General features: G+C 44.5%; 1 long non-coding RNA gene across 1 annotated transcript in view; it reads left to right on the plus strand.

Annotated features, from left to right (window-relative positions):
- The first annotated feature begins 5066 nt into the window (after positions 1–5066).
- LOC146821755 (uncharacterized) overlaps positions 5067–19413 on the plus strand; it is a 304786-nt gene continuing 290439 nt past the window's right edge. The window contains exon 1 of the long non-coding RNA XR_014962767.1: positions 5067–5101. This is a non-coding gene — a long non-coding RNA (uncharacterized LOC146821755). The remainder of the gene's footprint in view (positions 5102–19413) is intronic.

Consider the following 19413-nt stretch of genomic DNA (forward strand, 5'->3'; position numbering starts at 1 on the left):
GCCATATAAATGTTAAATAAGGTAGGGCTCAATGAGGAGCCCTGTGGCACACCACACTGGAGAGGGGATGAAGATGATTTTTCCTGGCCTTCCCATACCTCAAATGAGCGACCTTCCAAAAAGGAGGCGAACCATTTGAGGGCCAAACCCGTAATCCCCACCCCAGAGAGCCGTTGGAGAAGCACCTGATGGTCCACGGTGTCGAAAGCAGCGCTGAGATCCAGGAGGATCACTGCCACTGATCCTCCCGAGTCCAGCATGCTTCTTGCATTCTCCACGACCGCCAGCAAGGCGGTGTCAGTCCCCTGACCGGGGCGAAAACCCGTTTGGGAATCGCCAAGAAGGGAATTGATTTCCAGAAAGTCCGAAAGGCGGCTGTTCACCAGCTTCTCAGCCACCTTACTGATACCCGGCAGCAAGGAGATAGGCCGAAAGTTAGCGAGGTCAGCGGGATCAAGGTTAGGTTTTTTCAAAAGGGCCTTGACCACCGCGCCTTTCCAACTAGGGGGGACTACCCCCTGGACGAGAGACAGGTTTATCAGGTCCGTCACAGGGCCACCAATTATAGATGACACCTGTTTGAGATATTTAATCGGTACTGGGTCTTTCGGGGAGCCGCTCTTCATAGACCCCAGAACCGCCAAAACTTCCTCCTTAGTGACCGGACCAAGGGAGGCCAGTTCCACCGATTGCGACTTACGTTGGAAGGTGGAACTGTCCTCCAAGGACAAGACCTCACCTGGCCGAGGAAGGGAGGCCAGTATGTTGTCAATTTTACTTTTGAAAAACGAGGCCAGTTCTGTAAATTTTTTACGAGGATCCTCGTGGCGAACCGGAGGGTCGGGGGCATTCAGTAGCTCCTTAATAACCCTGAATGACTCTTTAGAAGAGTTAGCCGCCGAGCCTATGCGCTCTTCAAAGAATCCTGATTTTGCCACCCGGATAGCAGATTTATACCTGCTTAGTGCCGCACGATATTCTTTGCGACTCAGCTCACTCCAGTCTCTCCTCCAGGACCGCTCTAGTCTCTTGCATCCCTTCCTCAGGGTTCTTAGTTCAGGTGAGTACCAGGGCGCAGAGCCCGTTCTCTTCCCCCTCGTGAGTTGTATCTTTTTAGGTAGGAGAGTATCCAGGGAATCCACGAGCCAAGGTATGAGGTACTAGAAATGGACTTTATTCAGTTTGAACGGGTTAATAATCTTAAGTATGTTTTGGTGGTGGTCTGTACGTTTAGCAAGTGGGTGGAGGCGTACCCTACCAAGGAAAATACTGCCTTAGCCACCGCGAAGGCCTTGGTAAAAGAGTTCTTTCCCCGATATGGGGTACCCCGGGTGATTTGGAGTGACAATGGGAAACATTTCAATGCTGATCTGGTCAAACATGTTTGCAAGGGCCTGGCATTACAGCAGAAGTTTCATGCGGCTCGCCATCCCCAATCAGCAGGATTGGTGGAAAAATATAATGGAATCCTTAAATTAAAGCTGGCCAAGTTACAGGACACCCCAGGTCTAAAGTGGCCCGATCTCTTACCTCTAGCTTTACTATCTGTAAGGACCATCCCTCACTCCCGTAGTGGAATATCGCCATATGAGGTGATATTTGGTAGACCCGCTAATGTATGGGGCGTGCCACGACCAAAATCCCTTAGAGACATCGAGTACCCTATGTTGGCAGACTACCTTTATGCACTAACTAAAGATCTTCGTTCCATTCACCAACAGATAACAGCAGTGCTGCAGCCTCTGCCGGAGGGTCCCGGACACGGTGTGGAGCCTGGACAGTGGGTTCTGGTTCGGAACTACCAACGGAAATCGAGTCTAGACCCGCGCTGGACCAAGCCTTTCCAGGTGCTTCTGGCCACAAGGACGGCTGTGAAGGTCGAAGGGAAGCGGCATTGGAGTCATGTGTCTCACCTCAAGAAGGTCCCCCTTCCCTTGCCGGATGACCAGCGGGACCTAAGCGAGGTGTTGAGACACGAAAGCGACAAGTCAGCCGAAGAGTCACCTTCCCCGGACGCCCGAGGAGAAACGGATGGGCGAGAGGAGGGTGTCGCAAGTTTGGCGACATCTGTAAAAGGTAATCAGGCATCTGGGGCTACAACGGGTGACAAGAGAAGTCACGCACCCAATCCTTTACCTGACCCCACTGTGCCTGTTCTTTTCATTAACCCTGAAACACCGGGTCATGTTCGCTATAACCTGCGGCCCGACCAAAAAGCAAAGATCCCAGGCTCAGGCTAGAGAATGAGAGCGAGAGATCTGGGTAGCCTCTGGGAATAAGTAAAAACACTGGACTGAACCCGTTGAGAGCTTGGAACTTTTTGATATTGCTCGGTTCAGAAAGAAGAGAGAGACATTGGTAGACTGGTGGGGCCCAGGTGGAGTTTTCCTTTCTTTGAAATTACCTGGAACAATAGGAGTCTGCCTGTGAGGCTCTATAACGGACACAGGAAAGAAGCACCCTCCGGCAGGTTGGACTGCTTGTAGATTTTCTGTCTTCCCGAGCTTATAACTGGACTTTTAGTGAGAATGTACCCTTTTGGCCGTTTTGTCCCTGAAGAGGAGCGTCCCATAGTACACCGCCCTTTACATCCACATTTGCCAATGTTTTCTACCTGGAGCTTGCATGCCAAGATTGTTTTTATTGTCATAATAATTGTTTCATTAATGTTATGTTTAGGAATGTTCATTTATCTAGAATTCCGTTATTCCGTGCAGACCCTGATAGCTACCACTCCCGTCCCCGAGGAGCACCATTTTCAGACTTTTGCCCAGCATAAAGAAAGACACCGCCAGACCTATGTAAACAATGCTTTCATTGAAATGCTGCACCAAACACACAGTTCAACGAATACCACAAACTGCTGGGTATGTGGGCTCCTCCCCTCAGTAATGCACAAACATGATATGTTAATTTCAATGCCATTGTCATATTTAGGCAGTTGTGAAGCATGGTTTAGATTATTGTCAATGATGTATGAACATTATGCTGTTGATGGACACCGATTTTCAGAGAAGGATTATGATTTGATCCTGGCCTATATAGAAAGACATCAGGGATTCACCCCAAACGCCGAGGGTACGGAGGGTACCCTGGATCCTACCGCTTGTATGAATGTATATACGGAACATGAGAATGACACCTGGTTAAGGGACGAGGTATCAGATTTTGTGTCCTTCAACTTTACTGAGTATTTTAGATATTTCCAGGAGCGAAATGTGTCAAATGAAAAAGTCATTCCGGTCCCTGTGTTGAACAGTACATCCTCCTTTTGCATGCATGGTACTGGCCATTTAGTTTTTGGTTACAGTAGATGTAACTATAGCTATAGATTACAAACTTTTAGCAGCCCGCCTATATTCACCCCCCCGAATGTATACTTTGTATGTGGAGAAAATGCTTACACTTGGCTTCCGAGAGGATGGTCAGGTAAATGCTACTTGTCCTTCTTATATCCTCCCGTTTATATAGCGCCTTCTGATTATCACCGGTCTCATTCACTGAACCGGCGAAGCTTAAACTCAGTAAAAACTGACGGAGATGCCACTGACCAGACTGAAACCCCTGCCCAACATTTTGTCGATATAATAAAGGGAGTTCTGCCTATGTGGGGACCCATTGTGACCAGTAAAGAAATTAGAAGACTGTCCCGAGTAGTAGAAGGAGTAATAAATACCACTGCTGGTATACTGACCAATATCACAGTCGAGCTTCAAGCGACCCGACTTGCGACGCTTCAGAACCGCCTTGTTTTAGACGTCATTCTAATTGATCGTAGAGTGATTGGCAGCTCCTGCTGTGTATATATACCTGACTCCGCCCCCTAGGTCCATTTGGCCATACAGAAGTTACATCGGTTGGCATCCGAGATTCACACGGAGACCGGAACCTGGTCTGTTTCAGGCTGGTTTTGGGATCTCCTTACCACTTGGGGTTGGAAGATCTTCATGTGCCTTCTAGGAATAGGAGGTTTCCTTTTTACTTGTTGTATCTGCATCCAATGTGGGCCCGCTTGTTGTTCCTATTGTGCCACCCAAGTCCGCCTTGCCTTACCTACTCCTAAAGTAAACCCTGGTAAGATAAATGCTCAACTAGTTCAGAAAGAGATACGAGACATAATGCAAATAGACGAGGGAATTTTTGAAGAATAGCTCCATGAATAGCTACATTATGCTAAAAAGGGCCGTTCTGTGGGATTCAGGCCAATATATATATTTAGCATAGCGTATCTAGGGTTGTGTCTCCCTCAATGTACATAGAACTGCTTCATAAGATGGCTTATTCTTTATAGTATCCCGCATGATAGAAAGGGCCGAAAAGCCACAGTTCAGCCATATTGGATCACGACTAACTAGGCCTTGGTCATGTGACTCTCTGTGAACACTATCTGTATGATTTAGCTTGTACCAGCCTAAAGACAGGGTGAATTGTATTTACGGCTGAGGCCCAGGGTCACATCTGCAGAAGGGAGTACTAAGCTAAATTCCTCTGTGCCCGAGACGAAAGGGAGTCACCCGGCCGACCTTCTTTGAACAAGATAGTAACCTTATACGGGCAGATGGTATGAGCTCATTTTAGGAGCTCTAGGACTAACTGGTACTTTTCCACTTGCAATGCTTTGTATGCTGAATCTGTAATGTATATAAGTGTTGTTCTGTCAAGGAGCCAGCAGTCTTCTTCGGCACACCTGCTGGGTGAGGTTCGATGATGCTCCTCTATGTAGAGTTCTGTTGTGGCCAATAAACGCTTGAACCTTCTACGTTGCCAACTGCTTATTATTGACTTGATATTGCGGGCCACTGGTAAGTGTGGCCCTTGGGATTACTATTAGATTACTTCACTCAGATACCAACTACTCTATATCATTATAGACCTGTGGAAGACGTTTCAAGGAAGAAGGAAGCCTGTGTTGCTGAAAGGACTGCCACTCTACTGTCTACTGGACTGCATTGATGGCCTCCTCCATGATGATGCAGGACTTTACATCATAGCCTTGCAGATTCTCGGAACTAATGATGTGAGATGTATCTCCAGCCATGACCTTCCATCGCTTCTACTGCACAACACGGGACTCCACAGCCCTTCGCAACCAAGATTTAAGGTATTCTTGTTCAGTGGGCCTAACTGGGTCCCTATAGCCATCCTGTGATCCATCACGTTGGCCTGAACTTGTAACTTTGTCCTAGTCTAGTGTGACCAGATATCCACAGTTGAAGCTTTGTGCTTTTTTGCTCGATATTCACAGAAATATTTCAAATTGCTTATCTGCAATTCTACTGATTAGATTCTGAATTCAGCAAGATGTCATTTGTGTTGATCAGTTAAGGTTTTCATATAGACAGTAAGAGTTGAAATAAACAAATATTGAAACAGAGTTTAAAAACAGCCATTTGTGCCTACATTTTTACCTGTAACTTCTCTGAAGTATGGCAGATATTTTAAAGAAATATACCTTTACATCCGCTGGACTCTTGCAGGGATATAGAGGACTTGTAGGTCTCCAAGAACCCGATGTACCCAGAGCCAATAACTGAGCTATGCCTTTAATGTTTTTTTTTATTGTGTACACGGTATGCCACAATTCATTTGGTGAAATATAAAGAGTAAATAATAGGTATCACGAAAAAAATGCGTTAGACTTGGCATCTTTGACATGGTTTCCCCTGACATTTTGCCTCTACCTCCTGTATTTTTGATGCTGTGCTAGATTTGGTTTTTGCTGGCTTAGATGCTTTGTATATGTGTAAATCATTGTTACAATTGGTTCTCCCTGATTGGCATACTTGTGTTACTGGTAAGACCCTAGTAAAGTGCACTGAAGTGTACCAGGGTCTGTAAAACAAATGTTACTAGTGGGCCTGCAGTACTGATTGTGCTACCCACATAAGAAGCCCTGAAAATGTATCTCAGACCTGCCACTGCAGTGTATGTGAGCAGTTGTTAACTGCCATGTCGAAGTGCACCCACTTGCCAGGCCCTAACCTTCCCTTTTCTCACATGTAAGGTAAGCCCAAGGTACCCCCTGGGTAGGGTGAAGTGTATGTGAAAGGTAGGACATGTACTGGTGTGTGTGACATGACCTGATAGTGAAATACTGCCAATTTAGTTTTAAACTATTGAAAGGCTTTCTTGCCCCATAGGATATAAAGGGAAATGCTTTGTAACATCGTACAAGTATAACTTCCCATTGGGACAAGATAGAGAAATAAAGTTTAGGCTCATTGAACTCAGAATTTAATAGCACATCTGATGGCACCCCTGGAGACCTGATAGCACCCCTGGAGACAGCATCCTTCTCTCAAGATGCGGTCTCTAGGGGTGCCATCAGGTCATTTTACGAGAGGAGTGCTTTGACAAAGGCGTGCCTACAAGCCCCTCTACCCCTGCAGATCATGAGGCATATTTCTGCCTAAACAAAAATACAGCGTGTCAGTGTACAACCGTATGTATTAAATATCTGGTGAACACACATTAGGTGTGCACCCCATTGTTTCCTAATCACAGGATTCTTTAGAAGAGGTACACATGGGGCTGGCCCTCATGTGGTCCTGAAGAAGAGCTTTAGGGGGAAACTCGAAACTTGTCGACACAATACTAGTGACACCATACTCATTACAGTTAGGTCTTTCCCTAGTATCAACCCCTGGTTTTAAAGCATACCGACTAGGAGCAGGAATAAAATATTCGCTCACTAGCTAGGTATTTGTAACCTATTTTTCCCACTCCACATCACTGCACCACACATATTTTCCAAAAACTAAGTGCTCTTATGCAGTTCGCAAGTCACAGCACGCTTCAATCTGAGAGAACCCCAATGATGAAGCATGCCACCTAGGGGTAACTCTGGTGGGTGAGGGGTTTCTAGAAAAGATTTTCTCTTTCTGGAAAGAGGGTTTTTCACACATGTTCAGTGGAATCCCTGTTCTTCCTATGGTTAGGTTTTTAACTCTGGTATTCTGGATGTTGTGGAACTGCATTCAGTAAGGAGGGTGAACCTAACCTTAACCTCTACCTCCCCCCATTTTTTTCTTGTGAATTTTGAGGCATCAACAGGTACTTTGTGAGAAATCAGGCATCCATAGTTTTCTATGGACCAAGTTGTTTGAAACCTTTTTAAAGTCATATTCTTATTACATGTAAGTTAGATTTTTGTCATTTTGGTCTTGCTCAGTTTAGATAAAGATACTTTATTTTTCTAACCTGGTGAGGTGTCCATTTGTGGTGTTATCACTGTATTACTGTGTGCTTTGAGAACAAATACTTTACACATTGCCTTTGGGATAAGTCTGTCTGCTTGTGCCAAGCTACCCAGGGGGTGAGCAGGGGTTATCTAAAGTGTGTATCCCCCTTACCCTGATTAGAAGCAAGCGTCCCTATTTGGACAAAGGTACCTACCTATGCCAACTAGAGACCCTTATTTCTAACACTATGTATTTGTGAAATGGGAACGAAATATGGAGTTTAGAAGTAATGGTTATTTTCACATCTCCGAATTTGTGGGTACTCATACTAGCATCTGAATTAGTGGACATTTTTTCAAAATGACTTCTTTTTGACATGATAAAAATGATACCTCACTTATGTGGTTGTCCAATGTGGAGGCAACCTGAAAACGCATATAAAAAATATAGCACTTAGAGCTCTCTGTGCCATCTACTCAATCAATATGTTTTTGGCCCTTTCCGGTCACAGGCCCTTGGCCCACCCACACAGGTGAGTTATCATTTTACTCTGGAGACCGAGGAGAACACTGGGTGATTCCAAACAGAAATGTGAGTAAAATGTGATATTCAAGCTCAATTTGAGGTTTGCAGGGGATTCGGGGTATGAAAACATTGTGGGATTCATGCAAGCCATACCTCCCTGGACTGCCCCGGGTGTCTAGTTTTCAGAAATGTCTTGGTTTGGTAGGTTTTCTAGATGGCTGCCAATCCCATAACTTTCCCACGAAGATTGTTTAAGCTAAATTTGAGGATTCCTTCAACTTTCTCACACAGAAATGTGAGAAAAATGTGATTTATTTAGCAAAAGTTTAGTTATTTAGGGAATTCTGTGCAGGACAACAGTGGAGGATCTATGCAAACCATACCTCCCTAGACTCCCCCAGGTGTCTAGTTTTGTGCTGTGGGTTTGGTAGGTTTCCCTAAAATGGACATCGAACCCGGGACCAAAAACGCAGGTGACCCCCTTGCAAAACCAGGTTGTTTTTTGATAGATAATTTTGATGTCGCCAAAATAAATTTTGGGCCTTCCCTGTGTGGGTACTTGGCCCACCCACACAAGTGATGTACCATTTTATTCAGAGACCTGGGGAAACGCTGGGGGGTAGGAACATTTTGGTTTTACTGGTTCTTGAAAAATTCAGCACAGCAATGCAAGAAAAATGTGTGACTATAGTAACATTTTGAGGTTTGCATGGCATTGTGGGTAAGAAAACTTGTTAGGATCGATGAGAGGTACACCACCCAGTACGCCTCTAGGTTTTTAATTTATTAAAATATCTAGAATTGGTAGATTTTCCATAGAGACAATCTACACCTTGGCAGAGAAAGACAGAAAAGACAAAAATTACTGCCCATCCATCTATTCCTCAAGCACACACACATACTGATTGGTATTGGTATGAGGCTGAGTGAAAGGTTCAAAATGTATATTGTATAATGAGATTTCACAAAAATAAAATGCACTGGTAATAATTGAATGGTGGAAAACCTGAACCAATGACTCACAGCTCGTGATCTGTAAAGCTGCGGCAAGGCACCAACCTATTTACAGGCCATTCACACACCTTTCATATGTAACACACACAAGACCATTCACACCACCAGCCCAGCACATTACAACACTCACATTAACAGAAATTGTAGATACAATGTACACCCTGGCAGAGAAAGACAAAAGACAAATCATATTTCACAACCATCTATTCCCCTAGTACATACATATAATGGTTGGATTTGACACAAGGGTGGGGGAAAGGTTCAAAATGTTTTTTTATTAACAAGAGATTACACAAAATGAAATGCACTGTTAATAATGGAACGGTGGAAAACCTGAACCAATGACTCACATATCATCAGCTGTAAAGCCGCTACAAGGCACCAACCTCTTTACAGGCCATTCACACACCTATTACATGTGACACACACAAGACCATTCACACAGCCTGCTGTGGGCCCAGCACATTAAAACACTCACATCAACAGACAGCGCAATTCAAAGGCCCATCACTTTCATATGCCTGAATGACTGACACAGCAATCAGACCGGCTATCAGTCAGTGGAGTGTGTGCATTGGCATTTGGCTAGCATTGTGTGTGATGACCAGCAACAAGTCACTACTCACACACCACCAGCCAAGTGCCAGTCCATGCACATCGCCAGCCAAGTGCCAGTCAATGCACACCACCAGCCAAATGCCAATACATGTACACCGCCAGCCAAGCACCAGTCCACACACACTGCCAGCCAAGTGCCAGTCCATGTAAACTGCAAGCAAAGTACCAGTGCACGCACACCATCAGCCAGGCCCTAGTCCATGCACACCCCCAGCCAAGCCAGAGGTCCATGAAAACTGCTAGCCAAGAGCCAGTCCACACACCGCCATCACATTTTTCTTTAACAAAAATTAAAATAAACCAATTGGAAGTAGATATAAAACTATAACTACAAACAAACTAAATACATCACACTTATACCAACTGTAAATCTGAACAAAACATCTAAAACAATAGAGACCAGGCGGTTCACTTTTCCACTCAGGGTTGCTCCCAAAAATTATTTTGTGTGTGATACAATCTAAAACATGTGGGCACACACAGTCCAGAATTAGAAGGACAATCAGAGCAGTGCATACGACTCTCCTTCTGTATACCTCTTCACATACAGACTCTACATCTCTTGCAGGGATTGGTTTTTTAGGGGGACATGGAAGGAATATAATCAGGAAAGTGACAATCTTTCAATCTAGCTACATCCTCCACCACTCCAAATCTAGGAACACTTGCCTGTTTCACTATAACAAGGCTGCCTCTCACAGACTCCTGAAACTGAACAAAAATCCTCCTTGACTCTGGAGAACAATCCTTGAACACAACAAAAGCATTAAAAGTTGTTATGTTGAAGAGATGGATAGCCAACTTCTTATACCAAATGTAAGCTATACGGACAGCAGTGTAAGGTTCCAACCTTCGATCTACTCTATCTATATCACCCATGTGCTTATTGGAGTCTAAAATGCACACAGGTTTGCGCACTTCAGCAACCTGACCCCAAACAGTCACCAGTGAAGTACTTTCATCATGGATGGTAGTCAGCATGTAGACATCCCTTCTGTCCGCAAATTTCACAGCAACCAGTTCATCACCACGCAAGGCACTGCACTGTCTCCTCTCAAGCTTTTTACAAACAAACTCTTTTGGGTAACCTTTATGTTTAGAGCGGATTGTGCCACAAGCAACAGTGTCCACTTTGAACAATTCCCTAAACAATTGCACACCAGTGTAGAAGTTATCTAAGAACAAATGCTGAACTTTGTTAAAAAGTCCTCTAACAAGTTCACACACAATTTTCTCGCTAACTCCAAAAGTAGGCAGACAACCAGGGGGGTCAAAAGTGGAATCACTACCAATGTTCTACCGGAAATTATAGACATATCCTGTGCTACTCTCAAACAGCATATGCATCTTAATTCCATAATGTGCCCTCTTGCTAGGAATGTACTGTCTAAAAACCAAAAGGGCCTTGAACAGGCCCAAACCAAACAGCCCTTGAACAGGCCCAAAGACCCATCAACCCAAAAACAGGCCGAATCTTAAAAAACACAGCCACAATCAGGGTGAACTCATGGCAAAATGGAAGCATTATCAATTAAATGCAGCATCCGAAGCAAAAGCAAATACCAATCACAACTCATACGTGCAGGAAATAATGCTGTTGGAATTAAGAGAAACAAATCAGGAGTAAACCCGTTAACCCAGTTGAGACCGAGCAAATATCGTAACAGAAAAACAATGTCTCAACCGGTCAATCATGTAAAAAAGACCATTAGAAATTGAAATTAATCATAACAAACAGGACAAGGAAGACCAAGAAGAGATTAAAGGTTGTTATTTGTAAATAGAAGTACAGAAACACAACTAAATTACAGTAACCATAACAACCATGTGAACACTGGGAGTGAAGTGTTGAGTGAAAACGGCGCAGTGATACAAAGGTGCAGGAGCAACGTGAGGCGGCGCAGGATAAATGAACAATGAGGGTCAGGCACAATATTTACAAAACATTGAAAATGTTAACATTATTTTCATGATTAGGGAATGACCCTTTTCACAGCCGCAAATAACGTTGTGGAGTCGACGGCGTTTCGAACTCGTTAACTTGAGTTCATCATCAGGACTAAGGTTACATATGCATCAATAGGTACTTCTGATGTCAACGAAGGAGAAAAAACGCTGGTTCAGTCTCAGCGAGGAGGCGGCATCTGGACGTGATTAGAATGACTCAATGGAGAGAAAGGCTGTAAGTACGTGCTGTGGTTAAAGTCCTTGCTGTGGTTAAATCTCTAAAAACAGCGGCTCTCAACTGGAAATTAATCCAAGTATCGGGCAACAGGTTTCGGTTAAATTATCCGGGGAAGCAAATGCCGGGATAAGTCCGGTGTGTTGGTTGCAAGAGAGACGAATGAAGCGTTGGAACTAAGGGACTGGTACACCAATATGAAGACAGGGACGGATTCCTTATCAAGCCGATCAAAAAAGTTAAAACGAAAACTTTCTTCATCTCATCCAGGATTGTGGGAGTCCACCAAGTAGGCCTAGACCGGGACTAAGTCTGGCACTGTTGTCCCTCAAAATACTGTTCAGCATACAAATTAGTCTGCTAAACAATCCAAGCCAAAAAAGCAATGTCCATAAATAACTGAAAAAAATGTACAGGCAAAAAGGTTTCACACTTCACTCTACACGCTGGAACACCACTAAAGGTGGGCAATACCAATTGCACCATGTTAGAGTCAACCCAGAGTCCAGCAAATCCAATGGAAAGCCTTCCAGCCCCAGAGTGCAATACAGATGCCTCTTGCTGCACTATCAGCACATCAGTGTCCTCCTCTCAAACAGGCACTTCAATTACACTGAGAGTAGCTTCATCTTCAGAGGATTCCTCTTTGTTGGACTTGGCCCTTTTTGCAGGGTCATCCCTAAACGTTTTGCCTTCCTCCTGCATTTTTTTCTGACCTGTTGTTGGCTGTTTTATGACTCTGGGCACTTTACCACTGCAGTTCAGTGCTAAAGTGCATATGCTCTCCCTATGTAAAATGTATATGTTGGTTGGATTCCATGATTGGCTTATTTGGTTTACTATCAGACCCCAGTAAAGTGCACCAGGAGTGCCCAGGGCTTGTAAATACAAATGCTGCTGGTGGGCTTGTAGCACTGGTTGTGCCACCCACAGAAGCGGCCTAGTAAAATGTGTCTAAGGTCTGCCATTGCAGAACCTGCGTGCAGTCTGGTACTGTCATGCTGACTGGGCAAGAGCACCCACTTGCCAGTCCCGAAACCTTCCCTTAACTTCATATTAGTCACCCCTATGGTAGGCCCAAGGGCAGGGTGCATTGTAAGCATAAGGTAGGACAAGCCCTGATGTGTGTGGCATGTCCTAATAGTGAATTACAGCCATTTTCGTTTTTTACTATTGTAAGGCTACCTGTTCGCCATAGGCCAGAATGGGCTGTTAGAATTGTTACATCCTCTGATCCTAACAGACCCAGGGAACATGGTAGAAAATCGAGTTTAGTATGCCTGAACTCAGAATAATAAAATACATCGTTTAGTACAGTTTATTTTAATATTCTGTGTTTGCAAATACCACTTTTAGAAAGTTGGTATTGCTTGCCTAACCATTTCAGCCCGCCTCTGCTATGATGAGTCTGGTTTGTGTGAGTGACAGGGCTGGGAAAACCCAGAGGGGCAGGGCTAGGCAGCCTGGTGGTGAATAGAGAGATTGACATCCAGATGGGTGGGAGGAGTGCACCTGGACTCTGAATAGGGCTGTGCTCTGCCACCACAATGCTGGCTCCACCTCCTGTGGAGCGGCTGACGTCTCTGCCCTGCACCCTGAATAGAAAGGCAGAGTCATGTCAACAAAGTGCTCAAGAACTGGTTTGGACTGGGCAAAGGCCCCTCTACCCCAGAGGAACAAAGGAATTAGGGGTATAAGTATTGGGACCCTGCTCCCAAGAAATTAGATCCTGCTTGACAAGAAGAACCTCTGCCTGAGGAGAAGGAACTGGGAAAGCTGTAAGGAGGAGTACTGTCCCTGACCTGGGGAATTGGCCTGCAGTGGTTGCCTTGCTGCTGAAAGGAGAGGAGAAAACACTACCGAGACTTTATTTCAACTTGTGCTTAAAAGATCTCCAAGGGCTTGTGCTGAGCTTGCCCCCTGAACAAAGTCCCAGGACCAGTGGACTTCACCCCCCAGCTCCCCAGAGTTCTTTGGAAGTGCCTGTTGCTGGGCCTTCTGAGGGACTGCATGTCGCAAGGAGCTGGAAGCGCGACTCAAGAAGGAGAAGCGTGCCGCCGTTGGTGCTGTTGTCGTCACATCTCGCAAAGGGTGTCGCCGCTGCAGCATCGCATCGAGCAGAAGCGTCTCGCATCATTCTAGAAGTGTCTCGCAACGCCGAAGAAGCGTGTCGCCATCGCAGCCGTCGTAGCTGACGCATTGCACCGCATCAAGAAAAGCGCCTCGCATCCACGTAGAAGCGTGCCGCCGTCGGAGCTGCTGTCGTCGCATCGCGTAAAGGGGTGACGCCGCTGCAGCATCGCATCGAGCGGAAGCGTCTCACAAACGTCGGAGAAGAGTGCCGCTGCCAAGGCCGCTGTCGTCGCATCGCGTAAAGGGGTGACGCCGCTGTAGCTGACGCATCGAGTCGAGTCTTCTCACAACATCGGAGAAGCGTAACGCACCTGGAAGATCTTCACGTCTTTATTTCTTTGCACCAAAAACTTCATCGTATCTGCATCGTTGCAACACTTTCGTTGCCCTGCGTGTCGCATCTAAGGTACATTGACTTAAAGTGTCGCATTTAAGAACTAAAGAGAACTAAGCAAACTTCTACCATCTAAAGTAACAGTATTGTGTATTTTTGTCGTTTAATGGTCTTGTGGTAACTCTATATAAAGAATCCTTATTTTTAATATAAAAACCTGTGTGGTGTCCATCTGTAGTGTTGTCACTTGGTTACTGTATGTGTTCCCAAATGCTTAACCTACAGTGCTCTGAGATAAGCCTTGTCTGCTCGTGCCAAGCTACCTAGAGGGTGAGCAGGGGTTATTTTAGGAGTGTAACCCCTTACCCTGACTAGAGGAAAGGTTCCCTGCTTGTCACAAGTACCTACCTGTGCCGACCAGAGAACCCAGATTCTAACACTTTTGGACAGAAAATTCACCGCCAGAAACTTGCACTTCCTCCTCTGCCTCAGATGCACTGTCAGTATCATAATCATGGTCAAAGGAAGGATTTGAAAAGCATACCAACACCCAGCTTAGTGGTAATTCTGCGTCTAGCCATAATCCTTACTAATAAAGATAACTTGACAAAGTCCACAACAACAAACACTTTGTAAAATAAGTAATAAACAAAATTTGGCTTTATCTCAAAGACTGATATGATTCACTTGCCAGAGGCTGCTAGACTCACCACCACCTACTCTGCACAGACACGGCAAGGACCAACGATATCCCACTAAAAAAGAAAACCAAATAAAATTACACATAAGACAACACAATACCCATTGTGCACAAATCCAAAGAGAATTTCAAACTCAAAACATGAGCTAAATATGCTGCTATTATGATACCACTTACAAACAATGTATTCATGCATGACAATGACACTCAATTTGGAGTAAACATGACAAAAAGGGTTTTCTTACTAAACTCATGCAACTACTCAAACTGCAGATCAACCTCTGCTGAAATTGCAAACAGGATTCACATCAATGGAATCAAAAGCTTTGCACTAGAATAAAAAGGAGAAATAAAACATTACAATCACATATACAAATAATACAACACTCCACACACGATTCACCAGCCAAGCAGATGGGCAGATGGCCCTAAAAATATGGCCAAAACATTCACTCCCAAAAGGGGAGCGACCCTTGCCCAAGGAGTCGCTTCCCACTCAACAATATTGCCCAAAAATACAATCCCTGGTGTCCAGTGGCTTCTGCATCCCTTGGAAGCATATGGGCCTAAAGGCATAATGCCGATCTGCGCCCAGGAGGTAGGCCTAAAAGCATAATGATGACCCGGCCCCTGGGGGGCAGAAAAGGCGAAAACAATTTCCCCCTACGGGGGAGCGATCATTGCCCAAGGGGCCGCTTCCCACAACAAAAATATTGCCCAAATATAAAATTCCTGGTGTCCAATGGCTTCTGCCCCTCTTGGAGGCAGATGGGTCTAAAAGCATAAGGCTGATCTGAACGGCCAAAATATTCACACCCTAAAGGTCAGCAACCCTTGCTCAAGGGACCGCTCCCCAACAACAACCTATTCAAAGCAACATCACAGGTGTCTAGTGGCATCTGCCCCCTTTTGGGCCAGGTGGGCCTATAAGCACAAGGTCGATCTGCCCCCAAGGGCGGAAGAAACAGGCAAAATAATCACCCCTAAAGGGGAGCTACCCTTACCCAAGGGGCTGCTCCCCACAACAAAAATGTTGCCCAATAAAATCTGTGGTGTCCAGTGGCTTGTGTTCCCCTCGGGAGCAGATAGGTCTAGAAGCATAAGGCCAATCAGCCCCCAAGGGGGCCATAACCGGCCAAAATAATCACCCCCTAAAGGGGAGCGACCCATGCCCAAGGGGCCACTCCCCCAACAACATCTTAGTGACACTAACATCCCTGGTGTCTAGTTGCTTCTGCCCCCCTTTACCAAGCGGCTGCTCCCCAACTTAAAAAAAAACATAGTCCCTGGTGGCCTTGTGGGGTAGAAGGGACTAAAAAAATATAAGCCGATCTGCCCTCAAGAGGGCAGAAATAGTTGAAATACTTTTTCGGCAAAGGGAAGCAACCTTTCCCCAAAATGCCACTCTCAGCTTTGCAGAAAATGAAAAATCCCTGGTGTCTAGTGGGCATTCCTGCTGCACGATTGCCGCCCCATGTGCGATCGTGCTGCAGGAATGCTCCAAAGAGACATCAGAGGAAATGCAAATTCTTTCCTTTCCCCAGATGCCTCTTTGTGACAGACCAACCCCCTGTGGAGAAATGTACATTTCTTCTTCAACACGCTAGAAACAAATGGCTTCCAGCGCCTCCAGCAAACTCTAATAACATCAGCGTGTGGTGCGTCCTGATGTCATTAGATGTTGTGGAGCGGGGTCAGGAGGCAGCCAAAGCACTTCCGCTGCCATCCTGGGTAGGAGCATCATCAAGGGCTGCCCTGGAGGGGAGTGCCTGTGCTTCCCCCGTGGGTGGTTACCGAGATAACCAGGATCCATCCGACGCACCCGTCCACCGTGGTGTCAGAGAGCTCCCGGCCTTCTGACGCACAGAGTGGGTTAAAATGTGCTCTATTTGTCTAAATTGATGTGGGATATTTCTTGTGTTGTGTTTTCACTTTATTACTGTTTGAAGTGCCGCATAACCACTTTACATATTGCCGCTTTGTTAAGCCTGACTGCTTTGTGCCAAGCTACTAGAAGGTTGAGCACAGATTAGTTTGAAGATTACGAAATTGCATATTTTTTCACAAACAAATTTGGCAATGTGCATTCATCTAGCACTCAAAATATTTTTAAGTTTGCCTGAACAAAGTACATTCATCTATCATTCAAAATAATTGTAAGCACCCTATAACAGAAAAGTAATTTATATAGACCTTGTTAGTTAGGAAGCCAAGAGCTGTGGAATTGAGGTGTTATTTGTGATAAAAGCTGTGCTTAAATTGTAATGGTCCTGAAAATACCACTTATACACAATGTTCTGGACTACAGATATGTTTTCCTGATGATAAATAGATACATTCTAAATAGATGCTGGTGAACACCATGGCAAGCAAATCATGAGTACATTTAGTGGTTTTTGGTTAGCACATACCAGGTGCCAGCAGGCATTAGAGTGCTCTACAGAGAGGTTGGATAAAAACCATCAAGGGATGCCAATGTCAATACATGGAAAGATGAACTGTTTAAGACAGTAAACAAATGAAAAACTAAATTTACATACTGAAATGCAAAAAAGTATAATCCTATGAAGGATTGCTGTTCATGTAAGTGAAAGTTGATTAAATCGCAAATCAGGACATGGTTTGAGCCTCTATAATAGGATGCAATGGGATCTCGATTGAATTTCTCATTTAAAGTAGTGGGAAGTCGATAGGGTTTAGGAGGGGGCTTATATTCAGAATACTTCAGATGTATGAGGGTCTCTTACACTTCTTACATAAACAAGTTTGTAATAATGTGTGGTCTAGACCCTAGGACTAGGGAGATTCCATAGGTGTCATTAGATTCAACATCCATACTATGACAACCGATGGTTCAGGGCACTATGTCCACCTGGCCTTACAAGGAACGTATGTTCATGTAAAGAGTCTGATGATGGTATGCCATTGTGTTAAGTTGTAAAGGTCAAGTTCATCTGTGACAGAAGCATTCTAAAACCTGTGTGAGTGTAATGAGAGATGGTCTTTGATACAACTCTGATGTGAGTACATTTGAATTCTGGTCAAGTAACCGTTATTTTTAAAAGATCAGGATTTCCTTAACAGATCTCTCTCACCTCACAGTGAACCTACGGCTCCTTCTTTTGTAAGTTTGTCCATGAGGTACTTAAAACAGTCAAGGTGAGTGGTTTCCTACATGAAAATATCTTCTTTGAAGGCACATACCCTTTTGATAAGCCAAGGAAAGGTAGTTAGGGCTGTGGTGATGCGGTGAAGTGTATGTATTCATGAACTAGAGATACTTGCTGGATGAGCACTGAGCAAATATTTGCACACCCAATAACAATAAAGCTGATGCTTGTTCTACAGTTTTTAATTATATTAGACAGCTTTTGAGGGGGACAGTCATGGATGTATTTTTAGCAGGTCAACAAGCAGATGCAAAGGAAAACTCCACACTAATGGGGAGTTCCTAAGCATCATGTCATTTACTGTGGAGCCCCTTAGCCCCAATTTGAAAACTCAAACATGAGGACTGAAGACAAAGAGGGGAGAAAATACAGAAATAATATGCAAACTGTTGGTGTGCAATAAAGTCTGAAATTGGTGGTAAGGAGATTTGCATGAAGAGTAGTTTTTTTAAAAGTCTTGGGTGAAGCAAAACACCTACCAGTGTTTTGGTGAAGTATTACACAATGGATAAAGGTATATATCATGCTGACTGTAAGGAAGTCAAAGAAATATTTGGACCCAATTAAAGTATGTATGTGTAAAGTATGCTGGGCTGGACTCAATGAGACAGAAATCATAATTTATGAAAGTGTATACTTGTTTACTGATCCCAAGGATGTCACAAGTTTTATTGCAAGACTTAAGAGCACTCTATGCAATTCGCAAAAGATGCATGTCAACAAGATGTTCAACATAAACATGTGAGTTTTTCTAAATGAGGATACATCTGATTGGAGTGTCATAGAGTGTTCTATGGTGAATTGCTGAAGAATAATGATTGTGGTTATTTACAGGGGCTGCGCCTCTGCTATTGCAGAGGAGCATAGCCCCACTCTGATACCCAGCAGATGCAACAGTGAAAAATCAAATGATAATAAAATAATGTTATTATCATTTTATATCTCACTGAACTAGCCGAGTTACAAGTCGGAGTGGGACTGTCCCATCCTGGGCTTCATGGAGGAGGAGTGATGGGCACTGCTATGTGCACATGTCAATTTGACCGGCTGTCTTAGGATGGCTAAACCTACATGCGCACTTAGCATTTTTCCAACCCGAGTTATGTTGCACAGCCTAGTGAAGAACACGCAGGCCCCCAAGGCCCTGTCTGAGTGGCAAACCAGGCTGCTCAGATCAATTCCATCACTTCTCTCATGCTGAGCAATAGTATATCCAGCATAAGAGCAGTGTTAGATTTGGCATCTAGGAGCCTGTGTAGTGTGCCCCAGTCAAGGAGCAGGAGAGGAGCAAGGCGGCGGATGCAGCGTCAGATCAGGTAAGCGATATTTGATGTTTTACTTTGTGATTTTATTTTTGTGTTTCCCCCGCTCTGCCAGCCGCCCTAGCATGTTGCATTGTGAGTATCCGCCATTGGTTGTTTGTTACTAATATATGATCAGGGAGCAAAACTGAGGCTATTCTATCTGGTCACTCCTGGAATTTGATAAATTTTTCCATGAGAAACACAGGTGCACTATTTGTAGTTGTAAGTAACAATATTCCACAATTATATCGC

This window comes from Triturus cristatus, chromosome 6 (assembly GCF_964204655.1).
Source record: "Triturus cristatus chromosome 6, aTriCri1.1, whole genome shotgun sequence".
Lineage (NCBI taxonomy): Eukaryota > Metazoa > Chordata > Amphibia > Caudata > Salamandridae > Triturus > Triturus cristatus.